At 42.0% G+C, this 23,582-nt stretch overlaps 1 long non-coding RNA gene across 7 annotated transcripts in view; it reads left to right on the forward strand.

Moving 5' to 3' along the window:
- The window catches only part of LOC109368526 (uncharacterized), a 379,404-nt gene that overhangs the window by 244,928 nt on the left and 110,894 nt on the right, over positions 1–23,582 (forward strand). Inside the window, exon 1 of one of the 7 annotated variants that reach the window (XR_014884409.1) lies at positions 9,921–11,087. The exons of the other annotated variants lie outside the window; for them this stretch is intronic. This is a non-coding gene — a long non-coding RNA (uncharacterized LOC109368526). Of the gene's footprint in view, positions 1–9,920; positions 11,088–23,582 lie in introns of those variants that run through there. 7 annotated transcript variants of the gene reach the window in all.

Below are 23,582 nucleotides of genomic sequence, written 5' to 3' on the forward strand. Positions count from 1 at the left end.
ACTCACAGGGGCTGTTTAGGTGTTGCTGTCGTACGTACAGAAGGTAAAGAGAATGATAATATGCTTCCTTGTCTGTAATAGTGTTCACTGTAGCAAACCTTTCTGCTTGTTACAGTAGAGTAAATGGGGTGTTTAATTTGGAATTCAGTGTAGTCTGGAGTCAAGGTGCAGCAGTTTTATTACAGAATACGATTTTATTGGAGGCTGAAGATTTAAACTCCACCATACATACATCTATAGTGGAGGTTCTTTGCAGATACAAGCTACATACACACACAGAGTACCTGTATGTTAAACACACCCTGTGATTTTTCAGTCTGAAGGAAGCAGGGAATTATGATATGTTTCTGCATTTTCTAGTGCTCTGAAAACCCCTGTTAAAATACAGCCTCCTTTCCTCCAGCCATCAAGAAAGGAAAACACACGCATGCATTCAAAAGGAGCAAGTGCTATTTTTCATTTCCTCTTTAGATTTTTGACAGTACCCGCAATGTCTCCAGTTCATGACCCCCAGAAAGAAGCTTTTGGTTTTGGAAAATGCTTTCTTTGTTTATCTTTTTTCCCAGCAAAGAGCAGCACACCCCCCAATGCTCCCCCCAAAAAGGTGTTTAGATCATGCAATCACTTCTCCTTTATTTAGTCTAAATCTTAAGATGGAAGGCTTTCAATGGAGTGATTTTCTAGCGAGGCCATAATATGATGTATATTTTTGGAAATCAAATTATTTAGAATTATGACCGTGTCATCAAAATAAGCCATTTTGAAATGCACTACTAGCTCTCCAAACAGATTGTGTGGGAAAAATTGGATAACACTTGGCTTGAGCGCTTAAAAGTCAGTAAAACCAAAACACCGGGGAGCATTTCATTTCATTTTTGTCCAAATACAAATCCATCTCCGTGCGCAGGGACTGCTGGGGGTCTCTCCGTGGGGCTGCCCGGCCCCGCAGCCGTCCCTGCACCGCGCCAGCCGGCAGGTGGTGCCCGCAGTTTGAGGACATCTGTCCACTCCCTTCCTTCCCCAAGATTTGGAGATAAATAACATCCGAGCTGGAGTCCTGGCTCAGACAGGATATTTAACACCCGCAGATCAAAAATGTAAAGCTTTTACCTTCCCAGTACAATAAACTCAGCTTTAAGAGCCTTGTTATTCCTAGATTTAATAGCTCAGCCTTTTTTTTTTTTTTTTTTTCCCCTATTTACAACCCCTGCAAACCAAAGAAAGAAAATAGTATTGTTGTGCAGACCATAAATACTGTTGCTGCGGATCTATTTCATACTGGGAGAAACTACACATAGATTCTCAACCAGAGGCATATTTTCGTATCATCCATGTTTACCGGCACACTGTGAAGCTGCTGTCACTGACATAGCACAGTAGCTGTGTACCTGAGTGAAAGGAAATAATTTCCTCATAGGCAAAAAGGATGCTCATCCTGCTGTGGGTAATCACGGCAATTTCCATTTAGTTAGCATTTCCCCAACCATCCTTTGCAGTGCTCTTTGATATCATGCTAGCGGTAGCCCAAGGTCACTGCCTGTCTGAGCTGCTGTTTTGCCAGCAGTGTTTTTACACTGAAGCATGGGATGAACTGTTTGTATCAAACTATTACCAAAAAAAAATGAGGCTGAACGCATCTCTTATGAAAGAAAGATACTGACAGTCCAAGTATTGACTCCTTTATTTGTATGTGCACATAGCTTGAGAGTGAGCTAACGCCTAGATCTTGCCAATGACCTCAACCTTGATCTGGAGGGACCATTTATTCACCAGCAAAACATTCATTCTCGGTGCAAACTGGTCCTGGGACTGCTACCTCCGTGACATTTGGTCCTCTATTAATAAACACACAGGACACAAAATTACAGTGATTTTGTCCTCTCACCGTTTGGAGTTGTATGTCATGCACGCAGCACCATGGCTACTCCTGAGGAACTCTAAATTAGAAATCATCATTCAGTGGCTTTGCAGATCCCACAAAGGAATTATGGGCAGTCCCGAGGCAAACAAGGGCTGGGAAAGCACAAGAGACAGACACAAAGGCGAGCACAACGAGAGGAGCTGGCCTTCTTTGAGCTGGGGTAAAGGCATTCCTCGTGTCCACATGAGGAGCATATTGCGGGTCCCTTCTCCTCGCAGCTCAGAAACCACCATTTTGCAGTCACACCAGGGATAAGATGGTGGATCAGACGGGCACACACCCGCCTCAGCACCAGCGCTCCTCAGCAGCCTAGCTCTTTTTCTAATTATTATGAAGTGGCAATAGATTTTAGATTAGGAACGAGACAGGAAATGAGAGGAAAATCCTGTGTGCATCTGGCAAACACACAGGGTAAAAATTAACCTTGACGCTCTAAGCAAACAACACATACATGCATGTGAAAGCAGTCTCCATTTGAATTCTGTAATCACCGTAAGCTGTACTTCCATCTTAACCTTGTGATTTTGAAATCTAACACAAAATGTGCCACGGTGATGCTGTGGAAGCCAATGAAGTATTTTTTAAAATAAAACCATATAGCAGAAATAATTGCGTCCAACTTAGAGCAGGAATTAGCCTGCCACTGCAAATGATGAGCCTTGCTTTATAAGAAGGGAGCTTAAAATACAATGATTTAACAATTTGAAGGGATGGTTATTTTCATTTAAACAGGCCTTTGCTTGGTATATGTCCCCTTGGGGATGTAATGAAGGTTAACAACTTACATGTGGGGAGAAAGGATTTTAGTGATTAGGGAAATTGCCAGCTCAGTTTGTGTGAGCGTGCACGTGGCAGACAGAGCGCGCTTCCCCCCCATTTGCGACACTGCTGCACAAAATGTGTGTAAATGAAACATTTCTGGGTAACTGGTATGTAATAGAGAACGCAGTCCACCAGGGGCTGAGCTGAAATAGTGCATACCGGGCTCTGGACCTGAGCTGGTGCCATATCAGGTGTCACAAGGGAGACAGAGATTTTGCCTTTGGAGCATAAGCATCTTAGCAAAATTATTGCCCTGACAAAATAATGCAGATCACATACTGGGCTCAGGCAGTCAGACCGGCAGCTCCAAGAGGCAGAATCGATCATCTTTTTTGTCTCTAATGCAGCAGTGTTTTTGTACCAAGCTTAATATGTACTCCACTCAATCTACATTCAAAACTCAGAAGAGACTTCAGCTGAATTTTCCTCTGCAGTGTTTCCCTTTATAAGATTTGTTATTAAATTACTTTATAATTGATTTGTTTTTAAGCAGCAAATCAGAGTTCTGCTTTCAACCAAAACCAGCTGTCTACTTGCATTTCTGTGCATTCTTGACTCAGTGTGACAATTACCAGGGGAAAAACATCCCTTTACAATATTGAATGCAGTCCTGCGCCTGGACATTCAACAATATTCATTGGCCCATATAACTTAAACAAGAGCAGTTTGTTAGCCTAATAAATCCAAGATTTGGGCTGAGAAATAAGGATGCTGTCAATAACCCTTTAGTCAGATAATAGAATGGGGATTATGTGATTATTCTGTCAAAAAATTAGGTTTTGTGCTTTTAATTGGCATCATATCCTGTCATAAGTCTGTAGGGTTTAAATCACAGTCCACCATGTTTGAGTGAGAAGGAAACCTAATAGTAAATCCTTTCATCCCAGAGCCTATAGGGTTTTTATGTGAAGTCCTAATTTCTGCTAAAATACTTCCAAAGAAAGACAACAGGAAACAGTAAACATGGCAACACCACAAAAATACTTTTCCGATGCACTATTTCTGTCAGCATTCAAAGAATAAGTTGTACAGGCTGGAAAGGAAACTGCTGTATCATTAAAACCCAAGCAGGCTCAAACAGCCGCCCTTTTGTAAAATTGCCCCCCTCCCCTCCATCTCTCATAAATCTTGTTTCAAACTGGGCTAAAGCCATGGATTGACTTTGCCTCTTGCAGTAATGGCTTGAAACTGTTGTGCATCACAGTTCTGCGTTCAAAGGGGATCAAGAGTATTTAACAACAACTTCTGGTGCAGGATGCAATTATAACTGACAGCCAGATGTCTGCCCTGTCTGGTACAGCAAGCCGAGAAGAGATTGCAAATGGTCCTGAGACCTTTGGATCTAAACAGTGCGGCCAAGTGAGTGATACACAGATAAACAACCGTACCACAAATCACTGACACCAACCAAGGGGTTGCTGGTACTGATAAAGATTTTAAATGTCGAGCAGCAGCTGACCCTTCCACCCTCCCATCTCTGATTTTTTTACTGGCCACAAACAAAGCACGTTAGTGGAAAAGTCTGTTTATATATCCGCTGCCAGAAGTCCATCTTGCATGGACTTTGTTTAGTTTACAAAGGTTAACTGAGCTGCAGTGAAAGATATTTGATATTTTGATTAAATGAAATGTCTGAAACATTTTTAGCAAATCCTGTAGTACAGAGTGTTCCCCCAGGTATATCACCTACCAAAAACATTTGGAAATGGACTAACCATAAAAATGGACCTTTTTTTCTCCATGGTTTGATTCGATCACTGTACATACGAGGCATTGCTCTCATGTAAAAATATGTTTCTGACTGAATGAGAAGCAATTTTTATAGATTTCTCTCTCTTCACAAAGCATCGTATCTTATGTGTACACACACCTACTGGCTTACTGAGCACAGACTTACATGGGAATACTCTGAAAAATATACCAAGCTTTTGGGAAATCAGCAGAAACCACTCATCCTCATATCCTTTACTAATATTCACTATGAGACCAACCAGCTCAAAGGCTTTAGAAGGAACTAGAAAGTTTTATTGGTTTTCTGTTGGCAGCAGATCAGGCCCTATCTGACTCCTGTGACATTTTTAAAAGGATCAGTGTTAGCCTACAGGGAAATGGCTATAGTGTTTGGTCAGTAACAATTTGATACAGTGGAGACATGCAAAAAATGTGAACAAAATATAGGCTAATTTCTCGAAGACTTTTAAACTAAGCATTGTATTTGATTTGCCTTTCTATCACCTATTTTTCCAGTGATACTGTCTTTTAAAACATCTTACTGGTAACAAATTTATCTGCTTTGAATTACTTTGCATTCTGTAACCGGATTTTATTGAATTTAAAACAAACAAACTAAGAAACACAACTCCAACCAACAACAACAAAAGAGGATGTCTAGGAGACATCTTTTTCTTAAGTCCTAGTGAGAAAATTCACTGCATCACTTTATCACAGGTCTTCAGCATGTCACAAAGACAGGTCTGTGCAATCTCATTAAAATGAAAGATAAGGGACTCTGTAATATACGTCATCAGCGATAGGAAAATTCCAATTTTGAAAGAGAACCCCATTCCAAATATCAGGCTTGAAGGATTTTGTTTCTAGAAACTTTTTTCATGTTGGCTCGATGTCACTGTGATAAAAAGGATGTCACTTTAAACACGGCAAGCTGATGTGCAAAGCTGTCCACTGAATGAATGGCCAAAACTTTTTTTTTTTGGAGCTGATTCAACTCATCTGAAACTGACCAAATCCTTGCCCGTTGCTTGAGCCAAACCTATTTTGTGAAGAGGTGAAGGTTGACTGCGAACCTTTGTCACCTTCATTCTATCGCTGGCTTTTAACCTGTCCTGCTCGACCCTTATTCCGACAGCAGGCACCGCCTGTTTTGTCATCACCATGCAGGAATTTAAATGCACCTGACCCATACAACACATAGAGCTGTGAACTTTTCAGAAATATTATACTTACTGCTATGATATGAGAGACTTGGGCTAAGGTGTGAACAAACAGTGCAGCTGACGACAGGTTTTGCTGAAGGTGGAGATACATCTTGACTGTATTCATTCAGCAAAACAATTTTCACTGAAAAAGAGCCTCTGGAGCAAAGCCATGCTGTGTGCTGCTAATCTGGGTGCTGCTGCAGCATCCTGCAGGCTGTGGTGCAAACATGCCTTAGCAGACCTTCACGCTAAGAGAAAAGGCCTCAGCTCGTGCTACACAGCAGCATCAGGCTGCATTAGTAGCGAGAAAGCACTGCAAACCAAAAATTTTTTAAGTGTGAATGAAGATAAAGGCCATAGATTTCCTCCAGGAAAAAGAAGTTGCTGAGAATATGATGTGAAAAGAAAGACTGTTAAGTTTGAATCTTCTGTAAAAAGATCACACTGTGGGAGGGATCTTGGGCCAAGTGATGGCAACGCTTTGGCTGGCGTTGGTGTCCAGGGAGTAATTCATGAATGGCTCAAGAAAGCCTCTGGAGTCTTTTTTAAATCAAACTAGCACACGAACACATGCTGAGTTTTAGCATTCCTGCTGCTTCTTCAAGTTTGTCATTTTAATAAGCTTTGAATGGTCACATAGCCCAAATCCATTTTGATGTGGTGAATTTTGTTTGTAATAGTTTTTAAAGCTAATGATTACTGCATAATATCATGTATGGGACTCTTCTTGGGAGCAGCCTTTGTATACATGAGAAACTTTTAAACAGCTATTGCAGTGTAACATATTCCTTGCTACAGTACTTCTAAATGGCATTTTAAGCTCCTGGTAGTTCTCATCGATATGGGAGATATAAATATCTCCTCACGCTTGCCTCAGGGTGTGCCAGGAAAGCAGTGCACACCGGAGGTCAAGGGGGAGAAGAAAGCAATAGCAGGCCTCTCTCTGCCCTGCCTACCACCCCAATAGCAGGGCTGGGAGTGGGAAAAGGAAAGAGGGAGATGCGGTGTGGTCTGAGACCAACGTGGGCTGCCAGCAGTCATCATTATGCTTCCCCAAAGGCAGAATCTTGGTCAATAACAGTGATGCTTGACGTTGCTCCTGTTCCCAACTACCCAGGAAATCACAGAGCTCCTTCTCCAGCAAAGAGCCAAAGGGAAGGCTGCACCTCATGCAGCAAAAGCACAGGACAGGAGCAGGGTACTACACATCAGAACAGTCTCTGGTCCATAAATGCTCATCAGGTTGAATACAGCAGTCTAGTAAGGGTTACCCATATATGGTGGGAGGTTCTCCAGTTGGGTTAACTGCCTGTAATTCCTATGGCTGAGAACTGTGCCTCTGTAGTTATGCTGAGTTGGATGTTTCAAAGCCATCACGTTAGACTGTTTCTGTATTACTATGGTCACTGTTTATAAAATTGTCTCCATAAGTTACCAGGAAACACGCACGAAAGAAATGTTAATGTTTTCTTGAGAACTGGTGATGATGTATATATACATAACATGTAGCACAAGTAAAGGAAAAGCCAAATGGGACTAAGCCAAAATAATAAAATATGAAATGGCTGCATAACAACCTCTCAGCTTAAGAACTTAAACTACTTGCATTATAAATGATAACTATGCTCCTAAGCAAGGAAGAAAACCTCAATCCTGAGAACCATAAATGCTATCCCTTTCTGGTCTCAGCCATAAACCCACAGTCTGGAACTACTGCTTAGTCCCTGGGAAGGGGTTCTGGACACTCAAAATTACCTCACTCATCAGAGGAATTTGGGAGCCAGCTCGTGCTTCAGATTAGAGTTCAGAAAGAAAAGCCAAGGACGTGGGAAGTACTGAGTTAGATAGGAGTTACATTGATTGAATAATCTATAGCTGCAGAAACTACAGCTATTTTTCTACTGAGTTTCACTTATCTGACTTTCTTCTCAGGAAGGCTTTTATGGGGTACATCTATCAGTTTGGACACAGAGGCACAATGTTCATTGGCATATGCCCATTAAACTGTAATAAAACTACAATGCAGTTAGCATTTCAACTGTCTTATTTTTATATACTTTAAGTTCATATCATTATCTTCATGTACCTTTGTCCTCCTATACATCTGCAGTATACTCATCTCTCTAGCAGACAACTACATAGGAAAGGTTAGAGTTTTGATAGAAGGGTGCATTTTTTTGTAATCTGATGACCAGCAATTCCAGCTTCACTCCCCAGCAACATAGCACCCAGAATTCAGGCATTTTGATAAAGGATGGGACAGATTATTTAAACTTTGCTATAATTTCCTCTCACCTCAATGGGAGAGAGTCTTGCAAGACCCCATTGCCCAGGCACTGGGCACTGGGCACTCACCTGGGAGATAGCAGATGTAGGCTCTAGTCTGAACCTACAGACAAGGGTTCGGTTTACGGTCCCTTGAATATCAGGAGAGAATAATGATATCTAATCTATATGTACCGGGCTTCCTTTGCAAGTTATAGTAATTAAGTCTCTGAGAATATTTTGATTGCTTTGAGGGACCCATATTTTTTGTCACTTTTCCAACGGACTTGCAAAATGGCAGTTTTCAACAAATATATTACCAAACAAAAAAATAACTAGCAGCCCTGAAAAAATAAATACCACTTGTTTTCCCAGTTTTCAGAAAGAAAATTGAAGTCCTGATTGAAGTTCATTTAGTAGATTTCAGAAGGGAGCCTACTTGACTTTGTGGCTTCATCATCATCATGGGGGATCTCGCCATCCCTATTCATGCTGCTCCCTTCGGTTATTCCACCCAGGCTGTCTGCTTTCAGCCAAGATGGTCCTGCCTGCCCTGCTCACCTCACCTACCTGCCCATCCAGGCCTGGCTGCTGAATCCTGCTCTCCACAATGGTGGGAGCAGCATGCTTGCTTTCTCAGGCTGGTTAAGAGGAAAACTCAGTCACCTAGGAAGGGGTTAAATTAGTTAGCTGCTTCATTGATTAAACAATCTGCAGCATGTTTACGTATTTATATTGAAGGAGTTTCTCAGTTTTCTCTTTCTCTCCAAAGAACAATTGCTAATGCTGCTCTTCCAAGGTTAACAACTTCCAGCCCATCGCCTCTTTCACCACATCATTTCATCCTGTAGCTTTCTGATTTGATAGCCCTTAAAGGTTTAGAAAGTTTAAATCGACCTTGACCTGCAAACATATGATTTACAATAGATGATGTTGTTCTGGAAAAGCAAAACTTCCGTCTTGAAGCAATGCTGCATCAAAAGATTTACATTACTTCTCCCAGGTCAGGTCCCAGTGTATTTGCTGACACTGTACACTATTTTAATTCCTCCCCCATTGCTTTTGGAGGCACTCTTTCCACTCTTTTCTTTTTTCAAGAGTGAGGCAGAATCACAATATGAATACATCAGAATGTGGTTGACCTTCATATTGTGATGACTGTGAAGGTAAATTCTTTGATCACTTTGTCTTCAGTCTGTTTGTAAAGTCCCAGTGAATTGCTCAAGTACATTTTAAAAATACACAGATACTACCTGTGTTCTTTTTAAAAATCCCTATTGGCGGTACTACGGGTTACCTCCGAATATGCAACATCTGTTTGTGCTGGAAGGAAAAGGTCCTCGTGCTACCTTGGAAATGTGGGAATACATTCTGGCGGCAGCTTCTGTGGGGTGGGTTTGAATCACGGGGCATTAACCAGTTCATCTGGAATGACGAAAGAATGCCTTTCTGGTGTCCCTGCGAAGCCTGATAGTTTGGAGCAATATGTGGTGAAAGGGAGCAGACTGGCACTGGAGTGTTCCTGGTATCATTGCTTCCTTTTATCATATTTTTTTTTTTGGCATGCTCCCTAGGAAACAGCAGAGAAAGAAAAATATGAAATTGAACACAGTAAATTTAATTATAAGACAAAGCCACCCACCTTGCTTTCAGGGTCAGGAAGTATAATCGCCTCCTTTTGACGCAAGAATGACTTTAACAACATATGTTAAATGAACAATTATTTAAAATAAAAGGAAATGACCTTAAAAACAGCTGCAGTATCTCAGGCTGTAGCGCAGACAGCAGTGCAGAAAAACAGCCCGCTGTGGAACGAGGGCACACGCACCATCGAGCGTGCTCCTGCAATGTGCCCTTCCAAAGACAAAGAGAAGAGACTGCAAGATGTCTTGCTGGTATTTGATTTCACCAGCCTTTTTTATTTATGTTTGTTATCCTTGCTGTTTCTTCCTTTTTTTTTTTTTTTTTTTTTTTTTTTTTTTTGCGGGTGAGGGGGGAAGCAAATCTTAGTGCCCAAAGCCGCTGTTAACTGCGCAATGGCACTGTGACATTGGATTTTTTCCAGTAAATTGTATTTTAATGAACGTTGCAAGCAGCGGAAACACCAGAGCGAGCGCATTGGCACTAAGTGCGTACCTAAGGAGAATAAAAAGAAAAGAGCTTTTTGCAGCAGAATCAAGCCTTTGCTCTGAAGCCGCCCGCAGTCACATGACGGTGCACGCAGCGCTCGGGGCAGCGCAGAACTGCCTGAAATGGGAACGAAATTAAGCAGGTCTGCCTCCGCCCCGCGCCAGCTCGCAGCCTGTCGACGCGCTGCCTGTCCGTATCCCTCGCAGCGCATCTGTAGAGCTATTAAATTGGATAATCCCTCTGGCCTTTGATACATTTCTGGACATGATTATTTCATTACTCGCAGTATATCAGTAGGATCATAATAAAAAGGACTTCTGACAACCTGCCAAGAGTTTTGTGGCCTTGTAAACACAAAAGTGCTCTAATAAAATTTTATTAAGTGTTAAAAAGTCATAAAAAGTGAAATAACATAAACTAGAAAATTTACTGTCCTCAGCAAATGCTGAAAATATCGTCTATAGTAAAATTAAATTAGCATGTAATAGACAGAGAAGCAGAGTGGAGTGGGTTTAAAAGAGGATCCAGGAAGGGGAAGGAAAAAAAAAAAAAAGATAGGGGGAAAAAAAAAAAAAAAAAAGGATTGCACTGGAGCTAAACCCGGGTCCCGGCGGCGGCTGACGGGGATCCCCGCGGGCGGGGCGCGGGCCGGGCGCCAGGCGGCGCTGTGGGAGCGGGAATGCGGCGGCCCCGCACCGCGCCCGACCCCGCAGCCCCGCGGGCCGCTCCCCCACCCCAAAGCTGCTATTTACGGGGCTTTCGCGTTTTCTTGCAAATCCAGACCAAAAAAAAAAAAGAGAGAGAGAGAGGAAAAAAAAAAAAAAAGAAAGAAAAAGAGATGTAGAGAGCAAAACAATGCGGGAAGATCTGGGCTGCAGGGCGCCCGGCGGGGCGGGCAGCGGCGGAGCGGCTCCGGGAGGTTCTGGCCGCCCGCTCCGCACGGGAACGGCAGGGACAGGGACAGGGCGGGGGGCACGGCCGGCCGCAGCCCTCAGTGCCGCCGCGGGAGCCACGTAAGTTCACGCTTTCCTTTGCTACAGATGCTACTGAGGGAGAAGGTGCGGCCGGTGGACAGGGACAGGGACAGGGACAGCCGCTCACGGCCGCTCGGCGGGGCAGGCATCCCGGACTCGCACGGTTCCCCCTCCCGCCCCCGGGCCGGGCACGGAGCCGGCAGCGGCCGTGTGCGGGAAGTGGGGCGGCACCCCTTCGGCCGGGCGGTGCGGGACTGCGCGCCGGCCGGGCTCCCTTCATCCCCCAGGGCAGCCTGAGGTTCCAGGGCACGCAGCCTCTCGCAAAGCCGCCCGCAATTTAGCCGGGAGAGCGGGGAGGATAAAGGGCGAGTAATAAGCAAGGGGAATTGACTTCGGATTTGCGGGTAGAAAATCTGTTGAGTTTCGTTTTATTCTGGGAAAGAGGAGAACTGATTCTCATGTGGCAAGGTTGATGTTCAAGGCCAACACCTCCTCGCAGGAGAAGTAGTGTCTGTGCCTGGCTTGTCTGTGAGCCCAGGCTGGGGTGTGCTGGAAATGAGGAGCAGGTTTGGGGCGCAAACTGGCTAAAAGATGCGTAGCACAAGCAGGGACAAAAAGTGCACTTCTCTTGAGGGGAAAGAAAATTTTAATGAGGTTATTTTTAGTTGAAAATCTAGAATTCCGTAAGTAAATGGCATTTAAAATATTTTTGGATCTATTCACTGCATAGTAAGCTAGGGTTAAAAAATAGAAAGCATCAGCAGCGTTGTGCTCTATTTTGAGTCACGTGAACGAATGGGAAGTTGGAGGTATAGCACTAAGCAGGGCTTGCTTTAGTTCAAGTGTCTTAAATTAAGTGTGGTTTCTAAAAATAGGTGATTCTGTTTGTGTATAGACTTGGCTGGACCTGTGTGCATATGCAGACCATACAGCCATAAAACATATATTTATCCCACAGATTCAAAAGTTGTGGTTTATGTGCGCTTGCGTTCACCAGCTCTGATTAAAAAAATGAGGATATTATTGTGTAATTCATATAAAATAATTACTGAAAAATAATAGAAATAAAATACATTTGAATAAATAGCAAGAAAAAACACTTTGCCTTCCTTCCATCTCAGATTTTTCTATAAGGCTTCAATAATCTCACAGTAATGGCTCCAACCAATAATGATCACAGAAAATAGCACTTTTTTAGCTGCAGAAAAATACTGCATCCCATTGCTAGTGCGTTTTGATAAATCTGAGCCCTAAACCACCTATGAAAATGCACAAGTTTACAACAAGACCTAAATAATGAAATTTTCAGTCTCCTGTCACCAGATATAATGTAAAGACTGCAGAAATGCAAGCAGAGAGTGTAGCAGCAATGTGATCAAAGCTTTGAACTTCTCTGAATTAAAAAGCCGCCGAAGCATTGCAGTTCCCCATACATGTGGCTGAGGGGTGTGAATGCCTGCATCACTTTGAAGGTTTTAAATGAAACGAAGGGGTGGGGAGGCACTTTGCGTTGCTGAATGGCTCCTCGGGATTTTGGCTTTTGGGAACACTCCTAAGAACTCCTTCTTTATGTTGTGGTGTGCAGAGCCACAGCAGCTTATGCTTAGATCTGCTCTATAAGCACCCAGCCCTGCCATTCGTGCTGCACTCCTCCTAACCGTGTACATGTGCAGTATCCCCGTGTCTGAGCCCACTTGTTCTGTAGCTTCACAGACATGAGTCATATTACGTGCTTGTGTGTGCAGGATCTGGGCAAGAAAAGCATCTGTATTTCTAAATTGAGTCTTCTGCTGTATGGTGGCTCTGCGCTTTGCGTGGCATTACTTCGGCAGCTGAATTTTTCTATCAGCTTCACACAACATAACGCTCCAACAGAAAAACAGGACGGGCAGCTCTATGTTGCGTTTAAATGGGCTCGATGGCCAAGTGCCCAATGCTGTGCTCCTTTCAGTGTCCCGCAGTGGGAGTTGCACCCCCAGCTCACCCAGCAGTCCCACGAGCAAAGTGCCACTGCCAGCCAGGAGGGCCCCACAGTGAGGAGGAAATTGCAGCCCCAGCAGTGCTTACAGCAGGCCGGCTGGGTGCTGTCTGGGCTCAGCGACTGGGGCTGCACATGTGTCACTTCTGCAGGGTACTTTAAGTGCTTGCAGAATTTAAAGGCACGCACCGCCCGACAGGGGCCCATCTTGCAATACATTAACCAGATCTCTCTGAGTTGATTAATGGCTTCGGGCTTTTGTTGTCAGATTTTTTTATTTTTATTATTTTTACTGTAATACAGCTGGGCCCTGTGCTACAGAAAAAGATAATGGGAGAAATCTTGGCTCTCCCGAAGACGGTCAGAAAACTCATTGCTTTCACTTGGGTCATGTTTTCAATGACTGCGTCGTAATATTTGGTATTAACCATATGGGAGAGATTTAATATTGGCTTTTAGAAGGAATAGAATTAGCTCCTCTACAAATGATTTGCATGGGTTGTTATCTGTTTATTTCTCCAGGTAATATAAGTGGCAACGCTAAGTATAAAATAGACTAATAGCTTTAGAACGTTTTGATTCCCTCTCAACTACAGTGTAGTTCGACTGAAATCTTAACTTCAAATCAACAAACTTGCATTGCTGCATGTAAGACCACCAGGTCTGATCTGGTGAGAGCATGGGAAGACATTCAAAGGCAAAAGTCGCTATTGACATCTCATGACACTTTTTAGGACCATGGAGATGTGCAATTGTATGTCCAGGATGCATTAATACAAGAGGCAGTTAGTTAAGCAGGAGAGGCAGTAATAATTTGCAGCCCTCACCCTTGTACATTTAATGGCATTGGTTGGGCTTCCCCTTGATATTTTAAAATGTTGCATCATAATGGGTTTCTCAAAATCTGATTTAAACCATAACACCAGGTTGTAACATCCTCCTAAAAAATGGGGGGGAGAAACTGCTGGTTTCCCAGACACTCCCACAGTCATCATTTCACAGATAGTTTTTTTCTGATCTGTTAGCCTGCCAGACAAGAATGGCATCTATCCAGTGTAAATATTACATTTTCAACATTTGGATGGTGTTTTGAGCAATATTTCTCATCCCCTGAGAACATGTTCTTTTTAAATACAGCATTATCTGCAGTTCAGATTTAGATTGTGGTGGGAGGTGACTTTATAACGTGAAAGATAATTGAAGAATTCTGTGTATGGGCTCGCTTACTCTAGAATAAACCTTCTTCCTTTCAGTTATTTTAATTTACAGTGAAAATGACTTAAGCATAGCATCAAACACACTTTTTCTCCGGAATAGGGAGGATCCAGACATGATTTTGAAAGAATAATTCCATGTGTAGACAAGATCTGTTGCTACTGTTCAGCAGCATAATCTGCACTGTGCCTATCTTAAAGTGGAAAGCCACACTAGCATCTCTGGGACTTAGTATGCTCATTGAAGTAAATCCTTCACTGTGAGTATTCCAGTAATATCCCACTGACAGTGCCAGATGCTATCAGAACTCCTCGCTGGAAACAGTTATGAAAATGAGTTGATCTACATCCACAGCAAGTAGTGGATATTCTTAGAGAAAGAACTTGTCCTGAAATTCCCATCTTTGTTTTAAATCCTTCTCTTCCTCTTCAAAGGGAAGGCAATATTTTAACCAAGACCAAATACGTTTCTTTTTACTTGTGGTTTTTTAACTAAAACCAAATTGGCTGCTTTGCACAGACCTGTGCAGGGGAGGAGAAACTACAGCTGACATGGCAGTTTGATCGCAAGCTTTAGACTGGTGTGGATTTATACAACTGAATTATACACTTTGAAATTTGTGTTTACAATCAAAAAAATCTGACCTATCTTTAACTACAGAAGCATTGCTTAGGACTGTTTTAATATTTACCAGATACAACCCATTGAGCAGGAACAAACATAATCCTGAAAATGCTAGCTTCACATTTTCCTGATTGTAGGTAATTTTCCATCCTCATAACCTGCTGTTGGGAAAGAATGTCCTTATTTCCTGGCTTTGAAGTACAGCTTCCCGCCTTCCCTTCAGCCTGTGCCTCACCATACTTTGTGCCTTGTGTTTGCCCAAACCCAATAAAATGTTATCAGCTGCAGTGTGACTCTCGTTTGCAATCCCTGCCAGTAGACACCCAAGGCGTTGTTTTGATGGAACATTAATGCCTGGGTCATGGAGCCAAAGCGAAAAAGAAGCCCAATGCTCCCCTGACTATGGAAGGAGAGAAGGAGCTGGAGATTTTTGTAATGAATAGCTGCAGAAGTAAAAATATGGCTTTCAAACTGGCAGAAGTGCTTCACTGCTGGCCTGAAAGAGCAAGGCGTCAGTGCGCTGGGCAGCTCCTGGTCACAGCAGAGGCTGGCTGAGGCCCCGATGGGCAGCAGGGTTTTCTCCCTAGCCCCACCACAGCCGCACTGAGTGCCATGGCCCTGCACCAGCTCTTCCTGGTCAGAGCTTGGCCTTGAGCTTGCAGCCTTTGTAGATGCAAAAATAACCCTGCAAATATGAAGCCTGAGTAAACTAAGGAGCTTGCAGGAAGCTCAAAATCATTGTTCTGAGAAGTGTGAACTGTGCCCATCAGATGTGTACCTTAGAGGCTTGATAACAATGCATTCAGTGCGAGGCAGTGTTAACTCTTAAATGGCAAGCCATGTCAGTACAAATTACTGGCTAAACTGCTTGTCCTGCTGGTGGAGCCAGTCCACTGTAGAGGAAATGCAAACTTCTCAAGCCTTACTCCTTGCCGTTGGAAAGGGAACATCACGGTTTAGTGCCAAGGCATCTCATTCCTGTCCCTCTGTCCCTTGGAGCTGCAGTGTGCACAGAGCTGAATCAGAACATGTTTGTAGTACCCCAGGAGTTTATAGGGTAAGCCGTAAGCACAAGGAATGTGGATGAATCTACTGCTTCTATTTAACTGCATAGTCTGGCTTATGCCCACATTACAATAAAGCAACAGAGGATGATGTGGAATGTTATGGGAAGATGTCTGACAACCAGTAGCAAAAGAATTGGGCTGTAGGTTTGTGTGAATGAGATGCTGAGGGACAGAAACCTGCCTTGTCCTGGTCCTAGTATGTGTGATGGTGAGGCCACAGTATAGATTGGTCTTCTGCCCTCAGAAGCACAGATCTGTTTGGAGCAAGAGCATTAGTTTCTTTTGTTATTGTTTGTTTGTTTTATGCTAATAGTAACTGCAATATTTTGCCAGTAGAGAGTTTTGTCTGAGAAGTGAGTTTTCTTATTCAGACCATACTACCAGTCACATCAGAGTTCCTGACAATCTAAGGCAGAAAAGAAGTTGAAAATACAAAATCCTGGTGTTTCTGGACAGCAAAGTCTCCTCTTCTTGTATCACTGTGCCTTCAGCAGATGAGGCTCTTTATCTCCTCCTGAAACATGGGAACTGGAGCCTCTCTGCCATCCTGCACTTCTCCCCACCTGGGGCTCTTCAGCAGCACCACCAGCACACATTCCTTCGCTGCTAAATGGACAACACCTTCAGTCCATTAATGAGGGATACCATCTGTTTGCCTCAAAGCTCGCATCACTGCAGTGTGAGCAGAGCTGGCAGAATTCTGAACCCAGACTGGAAAGTATGTCTCTTCAGGTAGGTACTTACACCAAAGTTTAACTGTGTGAGCAAAGTGTCATCCGTTCTCCACTTGCCATTCTTTAGCATGTCCACCATGTGAAAGCCAGAGCTGTTGGATTAGAAAGAACAGCTGAAATATCTCTAATGGCATCCAGTGCTAGAAAGTGCTTTGAAGTTGTATAGCCGCTCTTTCTTTTCTATGATTTCCAAATGCAGAAAGGAAGGCAGAAAAAAAAAATATATATATATATGTATATATATCTATATCTATATCTATATATATATCAGTTAAAAGCATCAGTAATTGGACAACAGTTGTGTAGTCATTTCGTTTCTTCTTATGATTACTTAAGCCAAGAGGGAAAAACAGAATTTTCTTGATGGTAATAAAACATTCATTGCTTACTTTTGAGATCAAAACCACTTACACAATATTTATCAAAGACCAAGAGGCCAACATATTTAGGTATTTAAAAATTTTATTTTTATATAGTTCTGTATTACTGCTGATGGTGATCCTGGATGTCACATGGTTCTCTGAGGGCTTCTGAAGTACTACCATAACTTTTCACCAGCATCCATATATCAGCAATATCATCATGGCCCCAAGCTTCTGGAGTTCAAGAAGCATTTGGACAACAGTCTCAGAGATGTGGTTTGAATTCTGAGTGGTCCTGTGTGGAGCTAGGAGTTAGAATTGATGATCCTTGCAGGTCGCTTCCAACTCGAGATATTCTATGATTCTGTGATTTTGAAATATAACAAAATCTTGCTTATTTTAATATATTCTCATTCCTATCACATGACTGTTTCCCCTGTACAGGACAGGAAGAGAAGGTCTGTATCCTCAGCTTCAGTGAATTGATTCTTCAGACCTTGCTAGTATGCTGGGAACTGCAATTTGCTAACCTCTTTGAGGAAAGCCAGTATAGCCTTTGGTGATCTGCATGGCCAGTTTTGCCACCTAGCATAAGAAAATACCATTTTGATTGAGTTTCAGCTTTCTCAGCTGTGAGCATCCAGTCCCAGGACTGCAGATGTCCTTCTGAGCTGCTTGCTCTGAGCACTGCACACAAGTTTCCCCTGAAAATACCAATAGATGCTGGCACAAGATAGACCCTCCAGTTGGTGAAGTCTGTGAATACCCAGTACTGCATTCTCCAACATACTTGTGATCAGTCCATGTAAATGATATTGACTCCATAACTACAATTTAGTGTGTTTCAGTGTGCATTTTAGAACACAACTTACGCCCTGGAAAAGGGCAAGACTATCTACCAAAGGCCATGTTCTGCTTTCTTGACATTAAGCAGGTTCTTCAATTGGTTGCTGTAGGAATGATATTCTGAAGTGTGAGCAGACCCAAGAGATGATGAAGCCCTGATCCTGCACTTAGTTCTACAAGCTCCACTGAGCACACAGAGGCTGTGCATGGCTGCTAGTTCCCTTCAAAGGGCTGATGTAGATATCAGTACGTGCCTTGGCATGTGTTGTAGGTTAAATAGTAAGTTTTAGTTTAGCACTGAAACTACTTTGAGTCTTTATTCTACTGTTGGCCCACTTTTCCCATTTCTTGCATGGATTCTAACATACTATATGAAACAATAGATTAGAAATCAAAGGCAAATCTGCAAGAAACTGTATGGTAGATGAGTAAGAACTACAAATCTCACCTGCTATTCTGCCCAATGACCCAGAGAAGAGAAAGAAAATAGAAAGAGAATTGCTGACACTTGTATGCCCACATAAAAATATTAGAACAGAAAGCTGCTTATGGATATTTTGTATTAAAATCCCCTCCTGATAATAGCTTGCATTTTACTTCTGTTCTTTTATATGACTTTAATACGTCCAAACCATTTTCATTCATTGTTAAAGATATATTTCCTCTTATGATTACACCAAGGTACAACAAAATTAAAGCTTTCTAGAATACAATCACCTAGAAAAGGGAATTGCTGATACAGTTTTAAGCACTGATCATCTGACTGACATCTCTGGCATGTTGAAATAATTGCAAATAAAGGTAATTGCTACACTGTTTGAGCAGTGAAGGAATTGCCATTTTATATATGACTACATTACAGTGTTTAGATAGATTACCTGATCAGTATGATAGGTCAGTAAAGTGGGACCAGTTAACTTTTGACTGTCTTGAAAAGGCCTCAGAAAACATCACTCTCCTCATCAAATACCCACTGAAAGGACCTTCTCCCTGTAATATGTTGAAATAAAGAATAGGTATAGGTGGGTTCTAATTGTCTCTGGTGACCAATGGAACGTCACATGAAGTAACTTTATATTAATTGATTTTATGGTTATTTGTTGATAATTTTGTCAGCCATAGGAGAATATTCACATGGGAGATTTTCGTACAAAGCTATAGAAAACAACCTTACTATTGATGATTATCTGCATTTCATTAGCAAAGAGGGGATACTGCAATGGAAAGGACCAGGAGGAGACTTCAGTAGTTTCCTTGACTTCTTTTCTGGATGACTGTTGTTAGAAATAGTGTGATTACGGGGTAAATTCTACCTGATTACCACTTTAACCTAAATCCTCTTCACATCTGTCAATGTATATATAAATATATATCCAAATATTCAGCAGTGTATGGTGTTAGCTGTGTTCTGGAACTAAATTTTACCTCTTTATACAAGACTTCAGTGATACAGCGCTGCTACCGGAGTTGGGCAAAATGCTTCCGCCAAGTATTCTATTTATCCAGAAATTTACATAAACAAATATGTATCTTTTAATTCCACAAATGAAATAAAACATTGTGGGTTTTTTTTTTTTTTCTGTAAACACTCTTCCTAAATATTCTGCTCTTCTTGTTCTCTTTTTTTGCCTTTAGATTTCATCCTAATGGGTCAATACATTTTTAATTGTGCAGCATCTCTGAATATCTAGTATTGATTTCAGTGTTTGCAGTGTGTAGCTAGAGTCAGATTTGCTTGTGCTAGTTTCTGAGAATTGAGGTAGAGATTATTTCCTCTGAGTGTTTGATTTGTAGTGAGCCTGCATCTCTCCGGTCCTGTGATGAAGTTGTTCCTCTGTTGCACTATCCCATCAAATCGGGTTAATGCACTGGAGCCTATGGCCACCCCTGCTCCAGGAGTAACATTTTGAAATGAGAGGTCCTGACAATTCGGAGAGGGGGATGAAATCCCATCACAGAAAGGAGCTCTTCTTTACTCATTCCCATTAAGTTGCCCAGCTCATTGAGGACAGCCGTTCACTGCATGCACACATCTGGCCCAGCCTCTCTACGTGTAACATCATTCATCACGATCTGTCATGTTAACCTCGCTGCCCACACTGCCCCAGCATGCTGCAGAAAACTTTCCTCTCTCAGCACCTTACATTCCACTCTCTTGTAGGCATCCTTTGTTCACTCTAACAACAAAATGGTACCATTCAGGAGCTATAGCAACATAATTGGTAGTGGCACAGCATGCTCCTTTGGTCATCGACAGGTCTGCAAGTGCACAGTCATGCTAGGATGCCTGCAGTGTCATGCACTGCTCCAAAAAAAAAATAAAAGGGGAGGAGGGGGAAGTAAATTAATACTTTCATCGTGCTTTTTAGCCTATTGACTTTAAGATCTCCATGTACATGCTAGGAGAAACCAGTCTGCAGAATGATAAACTGAGACAGAGTATGACCTTGCCTTTACATGAAAGTCAGCAGTGAAACTCAGATTTTCTTCTCTGTAAGTCCACTGCAGTCAGGTATGGCAGCTTCCAGGAGTGGCACTCTCTTCATGCTGATTAAATACCAAACATTTTATTTGGTGTTTGCTGGTAAAAAATATAGGGAATCTGGGACAAATTAATGAATCTGAAAACTAACGAAGTAAGAAAAATATTGGTTATTTATTGATTAGTCCAGCAATGTGCTAGGAATTATTAAGTCTCTGGATTGTAAGAGCAAAAAGCATAATTACGTTTTATATAGTCACTGTGAACTCTGGTGGCCCAAAACACTATTTCTGCTCTTTGAATACAATTTGAGAATTTTCCAACCCTGCCAGCCACGTAGCTCTGTTCATTGCAAGTTTATGATTCCCGAGACCAGGATCAGATGGAGCTGTTGTGCTGTTTTGAAAAGGGAGGCTGTGAGGACAATGCCTCCCAGGTACAACAACCAGGCAGCCCATGCCATTGTTAATAAGTTCTCTTGATCTTGCTTTGCCACTTCACAAAATGCAGCAATTCCTGTCAAGCCATCAGTATGTTTCTCAGACAGATTGGTTAGCTGATGTGGGCTATGCCTCCATGTGGAGCACAGTTATGCTTGGCTGCTGTTCAAAAGCTGATATTTTAATTTTGATTTTTATTTCATTTTCTTCTGCCATAGATATGACATAGGAAATTTGCAGCCAAATTTCCATTGCTCATACTTAGCTCATACTTAAGGAGGAGGAAGCTGCTTGCTCATGTGCTGTAATGCCCTAAATGTTTCGTGAGCAGGCAGGTATGGGGAATTTGAAGTTCTTGGAGACCCATTTTACTCTTTTTTTTTCTTTTTTTCCCCAGTGCCTACTCTTTGCCTCTGTCTTCTGCAGCACTTCTACCACCTTTTCTGCTGTCTGTTCTAGATGGCTGCATTGGGCTGTTTTTCTCCAAACAAAAGTATTTTATTTTGCTTCTTAATTTTCTCCATCACATCTTGTCTGTCTTCTGAGTCATTTCAACTCTCTTATCCATCAGGCTCAAAGCCTTGGCACCATCGTTAGGTATTTGCTTTCCTTTGCCAGTTCGTAGTCTACTGCTCAATATTACAGATGACTTTTCTGTAATACATCTATTTTTCATCCCCTTCTGTACCTCTTCTTCTCTCTGTCCTGTTATTTACGGCAAGTTTGTGTTGGTTTTGGTTTTTTTTTTGTCTTTCAGTAGCAGCCTGCTAATAACTTGGATCGCTTTTGGACTTGGGCAAATTGCAATTAACTCAAAAATAATAAGCTGTTGAGGTTTACTGAAACAGCACAGCCAATTCTGCCAGCACTGCACTGCAAACTAACACAACATTGTTTTATTCACAAATACCAAATTCACCTACAGACTTCAAAAGAAGGATTATTTGGTAAGGACCCAGTTCTTTCCTTGACATGCAACAGCAGTCGTAGTACTGTGCCCCGAATATCTTGCTGCTGGCCTGTAACAGTCTGCAAGACATAACTGCGATGAAATGTGGATCCTTCCAAGACATTTTATGCTTGTCAGGTTGGCAACAAATTTGTGCTGATGATAAGACTTGTCTGAGTCACTAAGCATCGCAGGCCTGTTTCTGTTTACCTTGCCAGCCCCTTTGCAGACAGCTGTTCTCCAGCAGGAGACGATGTTAAAACAAACACGCACATGGAAATTGTCCGTAGTAATTAAAATCCCACGGCAGCAAGTCCCTTAAATACGTGCTTAACTTTTTATACTTAGGTGACTGGTCTAAAGCATCTTCTGAAACATCTTCAGCAGTAATCAGACTTATTAAAATGTCCTTAAGCTGATAAAAGAGTAAAAAAAAGTAATTATTTTTGTGTTCCGTGCATATGTCATTTGGTAATGCCCATATGGCTGCAGAGTGGGCAGTTGTTGCAGCTGTCTTACAGTTTCTTTCATACTTTTGACTCCTCTCTCCTATTGATTCTTTGACAGTACTTCTGCCTGCCAAATTCTCAATTTGCTGATAATTCATCTTTTCCTTCCTTATATTTTCTATGTTTTTATAAAAGGACACTATTCACGTAATAAAATTATTTGTACATCTTATCTTTGTACTCAAGATTCTATAGCTGATCCACTTTATAGGAATAAGTGTGTTTATTGGATGTTTTTTGTTATTATCATCTTGGTCATTACCATCAGTACTTAGAAGATGGCTTTCCTGGTATTTTGTTGGTATCCATTACAAAATTAAGATTTTTTATATACAGAAATAGGAATAGATATCTGTAGCAACTAATTAATCTTGGGGAACATCTAGCCATTAGATGGATTATAAATCCCAGTGTAATAAAAGGTCTTAATTAAGAGACATGACTTATTAAGTGGATATAGCCAGTCATGGACTCAAACGTTTTTTTCAGGGAACCCGTAGCACACCTTTTTAGAATCGTAGAATTGTGGAATCATTTGAATTGGAAGGGATTCTTAGAGGCCATCCAGTCCAAATCCCCTAAAATGAACAGGGACACATACAGCTCCATCAAGTTGCTCAGAGCCCTGTCCAGCCTGACCTTGAATGTCTCCATGGAGAGGACATCCACTACCTCTCTGGGCAACCTGTTCCAGTGCCTCACCACCTTCATTGTAATAAATAAATAAATAAATAAATAACATATATCCAATCCAAATTGTAGTTTTAGGGATAGAGTTGCCTAAGAGGATAAAGTGTAGGACTCTGGCCTGCCTTTACTGGAAGACTCTTCTGGCCATTACTGCTCTAAGTTTAGCTCAAACTCAAAATTAAAAAAAAAAGCAGATATAATTCTCATGTTGATTTTAGTTGTTTTTCCGCCATGCTTCATTCTTATTCTGAGTGGTATGGAATGTATATGCTGAAAATAATGCTTCTAGGATTCAAGTGTTGACAACTTCCTCCTCACAAAGCTTGCCTCAGACAGCTGTGTGTCAGCCAAAACCTCCTGCCTGGTCCTTGGCTCCCACGCAAGTAGAGAAGAGCTGAGCTGCTCCCTTCCTCCACTCACAAACCCCCCAACCTACCAAGATGGTGTGAGTATGTACCAAGGAGGGCATCTCAGTACCACACTGTGTATCTCTAAGAAGAAATTATCCATGTCACCAAAAAATAGAAAAAAGGCTGTGCAATGGTTACTGCCAAGTGCCATTAACCTGCTACCACAAAAATCTACATCATGGCATGACAACAAATCAATATTTCTGTGTATGATGAAGCATAGTGGAG

The sequence above is a fragment of the Meleagris gallopavo genome, chromosome 7 (assembly GCF_905368555.1).
Source record: "Meleagris gallopavo chromosome 7, MGAL_WU_HG_1.1, whole genome shotgun sequence".
Lineage (NCBI taxonomy): Eukaryota > Metazoa > Chordata > Aves > Galliformes > Phasianidae > Meleagris > Meleagris gallopavo.